Consider the following 15,762-nt stretch of genomic DNA (forward strand, 5'->3'; position numbering starts at 1 on the left):
CCAAGCAAAGAGGTGATGCTGGTGGAGGACTCCTAAAACATAAAAACTCACATTTGGCAGCATTAACGGAAAGGCTTACTGTGTATAGTGCGACTGAAAGCAGGTCAAAGTTGGCAATCAGACTATGTTTTGTCCGGCTAAGAAGCAGAACATCATCAGAATAAGCAACGTGACTAATGCCTAAATTATCATTGTAAAAAACTGACAGTTGAAGACGTGGAGACACAAAGCTGAAACACACTTAAATATGCTCGTTTAAAAAATGTGCAGCTTATAAATTGGGTAAAAAACAATTACATTTATTGCTGATTATCTAAATGGACGAACTCAGCAGGTTGTTGTTGGTGAAGCTATGTCATCCTCAATTGATGTGTTAAGCGGAGTCCCCCAGGGTAATGCGTAAAGTTGTTTGATGCGTAAGTTGAAGCTGCAGTGATTCTTCCACTGCCTATAAAAAAAGGCAAATCAATGACGTGAAGAGAGTTACACAAATCACCTGAAGTAGTAGACTTTTGAAATAGGTTAGGGACCATCAAGTATATTTCCTTCAACAGAAGTATTTGGCGGCCTTTCCCAGAGATTATTCCTTTCCCTCGTTCCCTCTTATTCAAGGAGAAAGTACCACTAATCCTACAATGGCACCAAAAAGAGCACACCAGGAGGAAAAACCAGAGAAACGCAAAACGAGGCTTGCAGCTCAAAGAGAAAGGGCAAGATTAGCAATGTCTAATTTACGTCAACAAATGCGCGTCAAGGAACCACCAGAACAACGCGAAACCATACTTGCAGTTGAGAGGGGCTATAAGAAATAATCGGTTTTCTTGACTGCAAGAATAGTGTTCCTGCAGCAATATTCTTCTGCTGCAGCTCTTAAGGCCTAAAGCTGCTAGTGGCAATACTATACATTATTATATTTACTCTAAGTTTGCAAAACAGTATTTTAGTTTTAGGAATGCTTCAAATTAATACTCATTGTTGACAATGTCAGAATAGAAATTTTTTAGATATCCATTAGAAACATCTTAATTTGGCAGCCAGATTTTTTAAAATTTGATCAAAAAACAAGAGCTAAGAGCTCATATGGCACTTGTGACGAGGCGAGAAGAGCTAAGAGCCAAGAGATCATGTGGTATGAGCTCTAACAAAATTCTATGAATCAATAGATTGATTTAAAAAGGAAAATAAGAGGCTTAATGCCGGTCAAGATTTAAAATAAGAGCCCTGAGTCACAAAGTCCTTCTAAATATCAAAATTCATTAAGATCCGATCACCCACTCGTAAGTTATAAATCCCTAATTTTTTCTAATTTTTCCTCTCCCTTTAGCCCCCCAGATGGTCGAATCTGGGAAAACGACTTTATCATTCAAATTGTGCAGCTCCCTGACACGCCTACCACTTTTCATCACCCTAGCACGTCCAGAAGCACCGAACTCGCCAAATCACTGAGCCCCTCCCCCCAACTCCCCCAAAGAGAGCGAATCCAGTACGATTCTGTCAATCACGTATCAAGGACATTTGTTTATTCTATCCACCAAGCTTCATCCCGGTTCCTCCACTCCAAGTGTTTTTCCAAGATTTCCCCCTCCAACTCCCCCAATGTCAAAAGATCTGGTCGGGATTTGAAATAAGAGCTCTGAGACATGAATTCCTTCTAAAAATCAAATTTCATTACGATCCGATCATCTATTCGTAAGATAAAAATACCCCAATTTTCATGTTTTCCAAGAATTCCGGTTTCCCCCTCCAATTCCCCCGAATGTCACAGGATCTGGTCGGAATTTGAAATTACAACTTTAAAGCACAAGATCCTTCTAAATATCAAATTTCATTAAGATCTGGTCACCCTTTCGTAAGTTACAAATACCTCAATTTTCAAAATTACCCCCCCCCCCGAATTCCACCAAAGAGAGCAGATCCGGTCCAGTTATATCAGTCACGTATCTTAGACAGGTTTCTATTCTCCCCATCCAGTTTCATCCTGATCTGGACCGCTTTAAGTATTTTCTAAGATTTCCGGTCCCCCCAACTGACCCCCCCTTATTACGCTTGATCCGGTTGAGATTTAAAATAAGATATCTGAGTTACGAGGTCCTTCTAAATATGAAGTGTCATGAAGATCCGATCACTCCTTCGTAAGTTAAAAATACGTCATTTTTTCTTATTTTTCAGAATTACCCCCCCCCGCAATTGAGCGGATCCATTCCAATTATGTAAATCATGTATGCAAGACTTCTGCTTATTTTTCCAACCAAATTTCATCCCAATCCCTCCAATCTAAGTGTTTTCCATCATTTTAGGTTTCCCCACCCCAAACTTCCCCGAATGTCACCAGATCCGGTCAGGATTTAAAATAAGAGCTTTGGGACACGATATCATTCTAAATATCAAATTTCATGGAGATCTAATCACCCGTTCGTAAGTTAAAAATACCTCATTTTTTCTAATTTTTCAGAATTAACCCCCCCCCCCAACTACCCCAAAGAGAGCGGATCCGTTCTGGTTATGTTAATCATGTATCTAGGACTCGTGTTTTTTCCCCACTAAGTTTCATCCCGATCCCTCCACTCTAAGTGTTTTCCAAGTTTTAGGTTTCCCCCTCCCAACTCCCCCCAATGTAATCAGATCCGGTAGGGTATAAAATAAGAGCTCTGAGCCACGATATCCTTCTAAATATCAAATTTCATTGAGATCCGATCACCCGTTCGTAAGTTAAAAATACCTCATTTTTTTTAATTTTTCAGAAATACCCCCCCCCCCCCAACTACCCCAAAGGGAGCGGATCCGTTCCGTTTATGTCAATCAGCTATCTAGGACTTGTGTTTATTTTTCCCACCATGTTTCATCCCGATCCCTCCACTCTAAGTGTTTTCCAAGTTTTAGGTTTCCCCCTCCCAACTCCCCGCCCCCGTCACCAGATCCGGTCGGGATTTAAAATAAGAGCTCTAAGACACGATATCCTTCTAAACATCAAATTTCATTGAGATCTGATCACCCGTTCGTAAGTTGAAAAAACCTCATTTTTTCTAATTTTTAAGAATTACTCCCCGCCCCCAACTACCCCAAAGAGAGCGAATCAGGTCCGATTATGTCAATCATGTATCTGGGACTTGCGCTTATTTTTCCCATCAAGTTTCATCCCGATCCCTCCACTCTAAGTGTTTTCCAAGATTTTAGGTTTCCCCCCTCCAACTCCCCCCAATGTCTTCAGATCCGGTCGGGATTTAAAATAAGAGCTCTGAGACACAATATCATTCCAAACATCACATTTCATTAAGATCCAATCACCCGCTCATAAGTTAAAAATACTTCATTTTCTCTATTTTTTCCGAATTAACCGGCCCCCCACCCCCCTAGATGGTCAAATCGAGAAAACGACTATTTCTAATTTAATCTGGTCCGGTCCCGGATACGCTTGCCAAATTTCATCGTCCTAGCTTACCTGGAAGTGCCTAAAGTAGCAAAACCGGGACTTTAGGTTCCCCCCCCCCCCAACTCCCCCCAATGTCATCAGATCCGGTCGGGATTTAAAATAAGAGCTCTGAGACACAATATCATTCCAAACATCAAATTTTATTAAGATCCAATCACCCACTCATAAGTTAAAAATACTTCATTTTTTCTATTTTTGCGAATTAACCGGCCCCCCCCCCCCAGATGGTCAAATTGGGAAAACGACTATTTCTAACTTAATCTGGTCCGGTCCCTGATACGCTTGCCAAATTTCATCGTCCTAGCTTACCTGGAAGTGCCTAAAGTAGCAAAACCGGGACCGACAGACCGACAGACAGACAGACAGACAGACCGACAGAATTGGCGATTGCTATATGTCACTTGGTTAATACCGAGTGCCATAATTAGACTTACAAAAACACAAGCTAATTATTCTTTATTTTTTTTTTACTTAGAAATATGTAAATATCTTAACTGATGTTTCCAGACACGACACATCCTACATCATAATGCCATGGCTATTGCCTGTTGATTTTTCACCCTCATTTGTTTTCTAATTATCCTTTTTCCTCTTGGTTTTGTTCGTTTTTTGTGGACCGTCATTTCCAGTCAGTGTGGTCACAGAGCGTATATGATAACGTGTTTAGAACGTATATGGTAACGTATTTAAACTCTTGCCAGTGAGATTTGTTAATATAATCTGGGAATAACTTTCAGACGTTGCTTAAGGTTAAGGCAAATTAAAATCATTTAAAAAAACATGAATTCATTTCCGAATGCCATAAAAACCAATAATAACATTTGACTTCACTTCCTAGAAAATTAAGAATTTTTTAATAATTGTAGTATTGAAAAAAAGGAGTGCACGGCCCAGTAAATTTTAAAGAGTGCAATTGTTAGCAAAACATGAAAACATTTACTTTTTCTGCTTTGTACAAGAGTAAAATGTATGAAATAAAATTACTGAAAGGGCTGCATTCAAGGCCATATCTGGAGGGGGAGGGGAGGGAGAAATGTACACAGTTAGAACACCTTTCCCTGCAGTTTTTTTTTACGAACAATTGTCAAATCAAAAACAATAAACAAATTGTTGAAACGTTTTGAAATTTGTTCTTGTTACCCCCTCCCGGATGAAAATGCTTGTTTTTCCCAGATGCCATGTCTTGTAATGCACTACAAAGTTGTAAAAAAAGCCCCCTACATCAACAAAAATGTACATTTAGACCGCAAATCAATATGCAATGAAGTCATACCATTGTTTAATAAAGTTTTTTTTTTTTTCATACTACGCTGTAAAACTTCACACTAGCATAACAAGAATCTCTGCTTTGTTACGTAATCTTACCGAGAAAATTTTTGTCTGCAATATAGGCAGTGCCTAGTAGGCTCGTGCTCTACTTAGAATCTTACGTTACTAAGTTACATTATGGGAAATTCAAACATAGCAGGAACAAGACTTTACTTTCTGGATTAAAATATTTTAATATTTTAAATATTAAATATTAATTAAAATAATTAAAATTATTTAAAATATTTTGAAAACAAATTGACAAACTCTTCCTAGAAGACCTTTCATCCCTAATCAGAGCTCAAATCATCATTCAACGTTTTTAAATATTGAATAGTTTGGTTATAAATAATGTGAAGGTCTTCAATGATTATGACGGCTTTTATAGATTTTTACTTCAGCCTACTATGAAATGACTTGTACAAGTGTGAAAGGTTACACATAATTTCAAATAACAACTTGGCATAGAATATTATGCACACAAAGCAAGATCCACTTAACTATCCAGGGACGACATTTTACGGCAGGGCTGCCTCAAACTTTCATTTTCAATTTCAAAAAATTCTAAGTTTCCTCATAGCCAAAAAAAAGTAAAATACTGGTTTACTACATCTCGAGACAAACCTTTTTTTTCCATCAGCTGATATTCCTCTTTTCTACTTTCAAATTACGTTTAGTACCTAATATACCCATAAAAGTTTAGTTGGTTTCATGACTGGATGACCATAGAAAAGTAGAGCCAAGAAAACAAACAGATGAGCATTATAAAAATTTATAAGTTGTTCTTTTTCAAGAATAAGGGTTCTATAAAGTTTATCTTTCTTGGTTAAGAGAAACTTTAATCGATTTTGTTTAATTAATATTTGGTGCCTTGCCTTCCTAACGATTGCCAACATATTCTTCATTTACTTTCCGTACAACACACAATTTTTGACAAATATATTCTCCTTTGTTGCTGAATATCTAAGCAAATAAATGTCTAAGCCTACTTCACAAGATTACTTCTTCTCTGCGTTAGTCTTGATGAAAAAGCTTTAAATAATTCCTAGACCCAAGAAATTACTCCCTCTTCAACTCAAACTAATTATAGGTCACCTTACAAAACGAGAAAAACCAAACAATCCCTGTAAACACACCAGTTTGCCCCAAAATGGAGAGCTCTACAGGAAGTTTTATTCCGTCTTTTGCTTCTGAATTTGATATTTAAACACTTGAATTTCAATTTAGTGAATTTCTTATCTTGGACAAATGTTGGTTTCCTACCTTTTTTAAGTTTATTATATATAGTTTTTTTTTCATAATATTTTTTTCTACAGCCATTATCGTTGTTCTCATTTGAACTTATGTATTTTTTACATTTTTCATTGCGTTTTTAACTAGAGACACACATTAAAATGTGTCTCTTATTAAGAGAAATTTTTATATCACTTGAAGATAGGGAAAAATCATTGGGAGGAGTGATCAAAGATGGGGCCGGATTTCTGTCCAATGTGTGAAAGGAGTTATGATAATTTAATTTACTTTCTAAGTTTTCACAAGAAGCTAAAAGAAATGGAAAAAAAAAACCTAGGGTGGTTTGAAAGGTAGGGACAGGCAGACATTTAGATCATTTATTACATTAAATGATGGAAATTGTTTGGGGATGAGGAAGTTGGGATGGTAGGTTGGATGGGGATATTCCATTGACCAACCTAATGGCATTTGACCTATCTGGCCTCGAAGCACTGTTTATTGAATTGACCTATTCTAGTGGCATTTTGGAAATTAATAAGCAGAGCCTTTTCTAGATAAAATAGAATATTTACATCTTCAACCTAAACAGAACCAATTCAATGTCAGTTTTTGTAAAGAATATGGCCCCTAAAGGCTTTAAGTGGTAGGGAATGTTGTACAAGTACAACATAAAATTAAATTAAAAAAAAGATGTAACTCACCAGATTTGGCTGAAATTTAACATCTTTTCCTTCTACACATGGAAGGAAAGCCCTTTGTTGGGAATAATAGGGCTCTAGGAAACCGCGAGTATGGATCCCCCAACAAAGCTTGTCATTCAGGTATATTCAATTCAATTCAATTTATTTATAACCCATCTACAAAAAGAGGGCGGAACGCCCTTAAGATGGAGTAATAAGAGAAAAAAAAAAGGTACAAATAAATACAAATCAACACAATCAAACAATTAAATAAGTAATGCTGACCATGGGTGAGACACTATCGACATAGAAGAACGAAAATCATGAAGCCTTTTATCAATAATAGATGTAGGAGAAACTAGGCGGAATTTGTTCACTAAGTAACTATTTCTAGTCCAAGGAGGGTAACTGAGAAGGAATTTAGCATAACGAAAATATACTCTACGAACAGATAGTTTCTGAGGTTCACTAAAAAACTGCCAAACCGGACAAAGAGAAAGGAGATGAGGTACAACTAGGCTATTATAAATTTTCGCAAGATTTAATTTATCAATATGTTTAATAAAGCAATTCTCAGTTTTTTCTTCAAAAGTTCAAGGGATAAATTCACAGTTTCTTTCATATTTTTTCCAATAGGCATTCCAAGGTAAACTAATTTTTGAGAAAGGGGGACATGAACATTAGCTAAAGATAACAAAATAGGGCCATTTGTCTCTTTAAAATTGAAAGCTACAACAGCAGTTTTATCAACATTGAAAGAAAGCCCAATATTTTTATATTCATTATAAAGCTGATTAAACGCGTTTTCACATCCACTAAAAGTACGGCTTAGGTTCAAAACGTCATCTGCAAAAGTTATTAAAGACAAGTTAAATCCACGGTGAATACAACTAAAATTAACACAATTTTGGGCATTTAAAACAGAGTTATTAAATAAAGAAGGTGAGGTAAGGCCACCTTGACGGACTCCTTTCAAAATATTAAAAAGGGAAGATCCCCCCTTTAACTTCGCCTTAAGGTGATGGTACATATACAGAAGGCACTTCACTATACAAAAATTTACCCCTCTTTTATACGCTTCAAATAAAACTTGGGAAAAAATACAAGAGTCGAAAGCACGAGCAACATCTAAAGCACTAAGGATAATATGGGATCTACTTCTTTCTGCATCAGCAAGAACATTCATTAAAGCAAAAAGAGCATGCTCCCGGCTAATACCTTTTTGGTAACCAAACTGGTGGGGTGGGACATAACATTTAGAAACAATTTCATCCAAAATAACTGACTCAAACAATTTAAAAATAGTACAAGAAACTGTTATAGGTCGGAACGAATCACACGAAGTAAAATCCTTTTTGCCTTTTTTCGGGATAGGGGTTATTTGACCAACTGTAAATTGATAAGGAACAACTCCGTTTTCAATAGACATTTGAAAAAGTAGAGATAAATGATTAAAAAGAAGAGCACTTGCATAATCAAAATGTCTGGCAGTAATTCCATCAACTCCCGCAGAATTTCTTTTCTTTAGTTTTTGACAATAAAACGATACATCACTTGGCTTAATAATAAATGTCGAGGGTTCGTGTTTCTTCAGACAAGCACTTAATTCTTTTTCAAATTTTGACTCAAGAGCAGGATCGGGAGAAGAAAACTCATGCTTATAATAATTTATCCACTCAGGCTCAGGAATATTATTTGCACTAATGTGTTCACAAGGGCGTTCAAATTTTTTCCAGAGCTTCGAAGGGTTCTCTGCAATTTTATGAGCGTTTTTCTCAATAAGATCAACCTTATGTTTTCTTAACACTTTAGCAAAAAAACGTTTAGAACGTAGCCGCAGACCATTTATAGTCCCAGACTTAGGCCTGCCGCAATCCCTCCAAATATTCAGCCAAATTTTAGAAGACTCGCACGCAGAAATAAGGGAAGGGTTTTTTGACCAACCCTGAACTTGAGAGCCTTTCCTAATACGCTTGCACGGGACAGCTGAAGCTTCAGCACACTTTAATGCATGGTTAATTTCAGCTAGATAGGTGGTAAGTCCGATGGCTATTTCTTTTTCACTAAGGCCAGAGCGCGTGCACAACAAATGAAAGGGCACCTTTTTTTTATTTAATATTCTGTCACATTCAAAACGAAACATCTCGCGGTTAACTTCTTTCCAGTCTTTTATATAAAACTACTTTTTATCTGGCTGTTTAGGGGCATGAAATGAAGCATTTATTTTCAACTTTATTGGAAGGTGATCCGAATAAAAGCCATCACAAATTACCTCGACAGTTTCACAGGGGAAAGATGCAATAAAATGATCAAGGTTAGAAGTCGCTGACAGGACACCAATAAACGTGAAAGTTTCTGTTTTGTCAGCAACTGAGTAGGAAGGGGGGAGGGAATTCAGAAGGAGTTGGGTTCTTGGCGATGAACTGTCTGTTAAGTCACAATTAAAGTCTCCTGCAATCAAAACTCGAGCATTTGGATGCTTTGAAACTCCCTTCACAAAACTCGCTAGCTTTTTGCAAGCATTTATGAATTTATTCTCTGATTGCGAAGAGCAGTAATTAGTTGGCAGGTAAACGTTTATACAGATTAGGTCCGAAAATTCGGCAGCAATGAAATGGTCATTCGACTCAAGGAGATTGACGGGAAATTGTGAAATAATAGCTAATCCGCCTGAAGGTTGGCCACGGCTCTTATTCATTTTCGCTGGGTGAAATAAGAGATAAGAATTCTGTGAAATGCTGAGTAAATTTTTCCTTTCATGAGACAAAAAATATTCTTGCAGAAAAATTATTTCATTTGTACTTAAAAGTTCAGAGAGGACTAGGCCTTTGTCAACCACTTTGCCATTGATATTCCATGATAAGAGACTTAAGGCTCGAGCCATTATGCTGACTTAACTTTACTTAAAAGTCCTTGGGCGACTGGACATTTGAAGCTGTAACAGGGATGATCCTGTGATTTGCACAATGCACACTTCTTGGGCCTTTGACAAGGAGATGTTTTGGAGCTTGAATGACCATGGTCACCGCAGACTGCGTAAATAGCTTCATTTTTGCAGCTACTGGATATATGTCCGTAAGCTTAACACTTGAAACATCTTACCGGGAGGGAGAGATACTCAGCCACTTTGATCCTCTCATAATCTATGACTGGGGGATTTTTTATGGCATTCATAAGATCAACTTTGGTTTCAAATTTCAATCGAAACGAGTGGGTGTTGCCAATCTGTCTTGAACTGACACATTTAGGAATCAGTGCGCGAAGTTCATCGTTATTTATATTGCTGGGGACAAATCGAGAAATACCGAGGTGAGAGGGGCTCCTGATTGTTGCAGAAAGAGATTTGTCACCGTTCTGAAAGACCCCGACAAGAGTTTCTGCATCAGCCTTGCTAGCTGTAACAACTCGCCAATTATCTTTTCTGGGCTGAACTTCGACAATTTTAGAGCACTCTCTGCCACACATTTTTTGCAAAAAGTCTTTCCTACAATCGGACTTCGTGAGGTCAGAGGGCAAATTCTTGAGTACCACTGCATATGAGGGCTTTGTTTCAGTAACTGTAGGAACAATCGAGGGGGCGGGAGGGTCCTTATTCATGAAATTGTCTAGCTTATTACAAACTTCTGTAACTTTTCTGGTGATTACCGCAGCTATCTCACCAGGACAGATAGGGACTTCGTCAGGTTCAACTATCACAAAGACTGGCAGCTCAACGTTACAAAGCTCACAAAGTTCAAGTACCTTTAACATTTCGTTAATATTGTCTTCGGCACTTTTTTTAATTGACACTCTATTGGTGTAGTGAGCAGAAGACCACAGTATCTCCTTAGCCTTGATTATATCGTCCTTTGTAAAAAACTTGCATGCTTTACGACTTATCTCGTCACTCTTATTTCCAGCTTTTCGAGCACGATTTAAAAAGTTCAAAATCGCATTCCAAACTAATTTCTCCGACATGGCTATTGCAGATAATATGTCATTGAAATATATTCAAGTTCTTAAGTCCTTGTACGAAAATCTCTTTGCTTAATAAATCACTAAGTCCCAAGGGAATTTGCACTCAAATACCAAAACTATCAATTAGCCAACAAATGAAAATAATCCGATTATGAATGATGTTTCAATAAATGTCTATAGGGAAATTTTACAGTATGTTTCCATTAGCTATGTGGAATCTAACAGTTTGTGGTAATGAACTGTAGTAAGGAGCAACCTGGCTCAATAGTAACCAAAACTCTAAAAAATGGAATTTTGATACCAATAGTTACATCAAAAGAGTCGCATTTTAATGCTGATTTTAAATATATAAGTTTCATCAAGTTTAGTCTTACCCACCAAAAATTACAAGCCTGAGAAAATTTGTCTCATTTTAGAAAATAGGGAGAAACATCCCCTAAAAGTCATAGAATCTTAACGAAAACTACACCATCGCATTCAGCATATCAAAGAGAGAGAGAAAGATGGGTTTATTAATATAAATAACAAAATAAAACAAGCAAATGGCCCGAAGCAAAGCTTGTTTGGGCAAAGAACCACACTGTAGAAGTTTCAAGCTCCTATCTACAAAAATATGGATATTTGTATTTTTTGCCAGAAGACCAATCATGGGTGCTTGTTTATTTTTTTTCTTTTTCCTGGGGGTGATCATATTGACCCAGTGGTCCTAGAATGCTACAAGAGGGCTCGTTCTAACGGGAATTTAAGTTCTCATGTCCTTTTTAAGTAAGCAAAAAATTTGGAGAGCCCCTAGGCCCCCTCCCATGCTCATTTTCCCCCCAAAATTATCAGATCAAGATTCTGAGATAGCAACTTTATTCACCATAGTTGAAAAACCTAATAACTATGTCTTTGGGGACATCTTGCTCCCCTACAGTCCAGTGGGAGGGGTTGCAAGTTACAAGCTTTGACCAGTTTTCACATATAGTAATGGCTATTGGGAAGTGTACCAACGTTTTCAGGGAGACTTTTTGGTTTAGGGAACGGAGAAATTGAGGGGGGGGGGGTACGTGGGAGGATCATTCCATGGAGGAAGACAATTTCAATAAAGGGGGCGCAGGATTTTCTAGCATTATTTAACAAACAATGAAAAAATAAATACGAAGTTTTTTCAACTGAAAGTAAGGACCAGCATTAAAAATTAAAACAGACAAAAATTTTTATGCATATGAAGGTTTCAGCTCCTTGTAACACCCCGCTCTTTATGCTAAAGTATTTTTTAATAATTTACATAAGACATACAATTTTTACATACAAATATAGAGGTTCGTTACATAAGTTAATCTGTAAGCTATGTATATTTTTTCTAATAAAAACGTTTGTAAAAAAATAAAAGTTCTATTTGCCTTTTTAAGTAATCAAAAATTGGAGGGCAACCAGGCCTCCTCCCCCACTTTTAATTATTTATGTTCAGAGAGCAAAATCAAAACATACATTAATTCAGAAACATTCAGAAATTAAATAAGAAAACAAGTTTACTGCTAAAACAAGTTTAGCAGTAAAAGCTGAAATTGGTTTGCAGTGCTAATGGTGTGGCATTGAACAAATAAAATGCCAACCCATACACAGATATTTTTCATTTTTTAAATGCCCTTGATTATCATATCTCACTTTAGAACATTTATATAATTATTTTCTGGATTTTTTTCAGATGACAATTGTTTAGACAAAAATTATTTCTTTTGGTATACCTAATTTGCAAGAATATTTTTTATATACAATAAACATATAAATATTCCCCAGCTGTCCCAAGTTTTTAAATAGGCTTCAGTAAACACAAGCAATTCAGTATGAGGAAAAATTCAGTGCCAGATCCATTTGCTTCTGTAAAATAATTGCTATTTAATTAACGAACAGCATTAAGCCAGTAGCTCTGGAAGGCTGCCTGGAAGCATACACCTACTTAATGAAATACACTGAAATACTACTTAGTGAAATACAGTTCCTAATAAATGAAAATGGCTTACAAACATTTAAAACATCTGCTTTGTTCCAGAAAATCTCAAGTTGGATCAAAAGAAACTAAATACCTTAATGGAAGTCAAAATTTTACTGAATTAGAATAGCATTAAATTTAATCCCACCTTGAATCCTCTGAGACAAAAAGTTTTGAATTCCCACTCAACCCATTAGGGGCACCCATCTACATCAAAATTTACATATGTGTATATGGGAGGGGGGGGCAACTATTTTAAAGGAGATAAAAACAGACATTTTCAAAATTACAAAGGGATCTACATTTAAACATCTAACCATGTTAGATAAAGTAAAAATTCATGTTTCAGTGACCCACTATGTTAAGATTAAAAAAAAGTACAAAAGTAAGACGGCACTAGACCATTAAGGTCCACACCAGTGGTGCTGATCTCCGTTTCATAGCCCTTCAGCCAGGAAGTGCAATGGGGGGCTGGGGACCAACCATTCTGTGCTTTCACACCCTTCCTGCTTACCTTCCCCAGATTCCTCCAGGTACCCATTTAGAGCTGGATCAACTCTGGCTGAGCTAATTTGTTTGACCTGCTCTCTTAGTCTTATTACTTTCGACTGGTAGTATCAAAGAATCATCAAATTATCATCACCATCATTTTCAATTTTGACCTGTTTTGATTCTTGTTGTCGCTTATCTTCTAACCCCATTTTTCTTTCTGCTTCAGTTTGGATTTTCATTACTTAAGACAATTTGTAGATGCTTTTTGCTTTAACTGCCCTGAGTGGTCTAGTCTTACATGATATTCCAGGTTGTAGATTTTTTAATTGTTCAGGTGGCAGGACAAAAACTTCTTTTTCTTCCAATCTGTTTATCATAAATTAGCAAAACTTCTGCTTAATTTACAGACATGAACAAAGAATACAACGGTGTCGTGTTAGTTCAGCATTGGTGACCAATTACAGCTCTCATTAGGCATCAGACAGGATTCTTAAAGTCAGTCAAGTCAAGTAGCCTTAACATTGAGATGTGTCCTTAAGTGTCTGTGTTTATTTATGTAGTACCTAGTTTTTTGTTCAATCCTGTTTATTTATTTACTCCATTTGTGGTGTAAAACCATTTTTTGAATGGGCAATAAAATTATCTATCTGTTACAGATTTGTCAGAATTAGCTGAATGGAATTAATGCACTGAAACTCTTGTCATTTTAAAGTATTATCTATAAACAATTAAAATCTTTTGCTTTGGCCTTTATTGAGCAATGAAAAATTACTGCTTGTGTTAGAAATAACATTCAAGAACAATAGAAAAATGGATAAAATGTCTCAACAAGTCACTGGCAATCATTGAAGAACTAGTTTTTTCATAGATTCTCCTCTTCTTCAAAAGATTATGGTAAGTTTATGCCATTTTGACAATTGTTTTACTTTCAATCATCTTTGACAATAATTTGAGGATAGTTTAACAACTGATTAAGATATAAACATTTAAGAAATAAAAAAAAAAAGATTAGACTTTGTTGAAAAAATATATATATATATCACATACAAACTTTTAATACTCAAAGAGCAATATTTGCTTGTAAATTATTGGTTTTGAACATGGGCCTTTTGGCCAGTATTTAAAATAAAGCTTCTAAGACCCTGGGTTAGGGAAAAACTATTAGCTAATATATTGGAAAATTTTAATTAGGGTAATTCTAAACATTTCCCTTCAATTTTCTTACTTTTTCACTTCTTTCATGAAGTAATGAATTAACCATGTTTTTGTGGCTTCCAAATGCTCATATGTGCTCACACTTTCCTAGTCATCACCATGTCAAACATTTCGTCTACATTTTCATCCTTAAAAGTACAAAAAAGACTTATGAATGAATGGAATCCAAACCAAGTATTTTGTGGGATTTTTATTTATTCGAAATTATTTTAAATTAATGAGCAAAAGAAAAGGAAAAGATGTCTGAGGTAGAAGCAAATGAAAATGAAGCAGTAAGAACTATAAGGTTGCAAAGACATACTAAAACCTGTACAATAAATTTAAGAAAAAGTTCAAATAAGGCTGCAAGGAACATTTTCAAGATAAGTGTAGAAAAAATCATTTTCAGTTTTACTGAATTCTTGAATTTTTCTTATCAATAGTATAGATATATCCAAAAATGTTTTAAAGATATTTCTAGTACCTGAACATAACTTATAGTTACCATATTAAATTAGCCTATTATCTTTTTCTTCCTTAGAATTGTTTTACTCCTTTTTGTGTATCTTTAATTAAACTTTAATATGAATAAAAAATAACATTTTACCTATTTACTACTAAAACTAAAACTGCTCACAGCTCACCAGGACACCTGAGGCTAAAATAGCAATGCAAGCTCCTCCTGTGCCCTAATCTATTCAATGTCTCCTTCTCTAGACCCTCCCAGGAAGTTACAATTTTCCTTAAATCTAAAAGTAGCCAAACTAGAGTTTGACCTGATAACTGATCCATAGCCCTGTAGGGTAAGGCTGAAATGTAAAGAGATCTAATGAAGATGCAACACATCTTGAAGTATCTAGTAAAAATAGTAGTTGGATTAACAATGCTTTGTAACCACTAGGGTCTTGCTTCATCACGGTTGTATCTCTGGCCCCAAATTATCAAGCTAAGATCAAAACTAGAGCATCAAAAGGATGAAACAGAGATTTCCAAGTATCTACACAAGTCTTGGAAGCCTCAGTGTAAAGGTTCATGACAAAATTCAAACTCTTGACTTGCTGTCTTAAGGCCTATGTGAATCAAATTGCAGGATATAGCCCAACATTTATCCAAATAGCCCTAATATGAAAAAACAAACTCAAAGCTTACTTTTTTGAGTGGCTAGAATTCTATTTGTCAGCTTATAATTCTTATTCTATATAAACTTGTTCATAGCCTAGTCTTATTTTTGAAATCTACGCCTGAAAAGTGCAACCAAAAATTATAAATGGTAAGACCCTACGGTTAAAAACAATGACAGTTCTGGTTAAACAGAGCTCAGCCAGTGAATTGTTTCTGTGACGATTGAATAACTCTTACTGTTTAAAGTTGTTCAACCAATAGGTTCAACCAATAGGTTTCACCGCGTTCAACCAATAGGTCATGTGCGTTTTGTTTAAAGTTCGCGTCCAATAACTTGCTTTAATCTTTTTTTCCGAAAACACTTCGTTTCG

General features: G+C 36.0%; 1 long non-coding RNA gene across 5 annotated transcripts in view; it reads right to left on the reverse strand.

The window, feature by feature from the left end:
- The window catches only part of LOC136041471 (uncharacterized), a 34,011-nt gene extending 18,285 nt beyond the window's left edge, over positions 1–15,726 (reverse strand). The window contains exons 1-3 of one of the 5 annotated variants that reach the window (XR_010621036.1): positions 15,629–15,726; positions 14,301–14,418; positions 298–448 (exon numbers count right to left, since the gene is read on the reverse strand). This is a non-coding gene — a long non-coding RNA (uncharacterized LOC136041471). The other 4 variants (XR_010621037.1, XR_010621039.1, XR_010621035.1 and 1 more) reach the window with 4 other exon arrangements.
- Positions 15,727–15,762: the final 36 nt, after the last annotated feature.

This window comes from Artemia franciscana, unplaced genomic scaffold (genome assembly GCF_032884065.1).
Source record: "Artemia franciscana unplaced genomic scaffold, ASM3288406v1 PGA_scaffold_23, whole genome shotgun sequence".
Lineage (NCBI taxonomy): Eukaryota > Metazoa > Arthropoda > Branchiopoda > Anostraca > Artemiidae > Artemia > Artemia franciscana.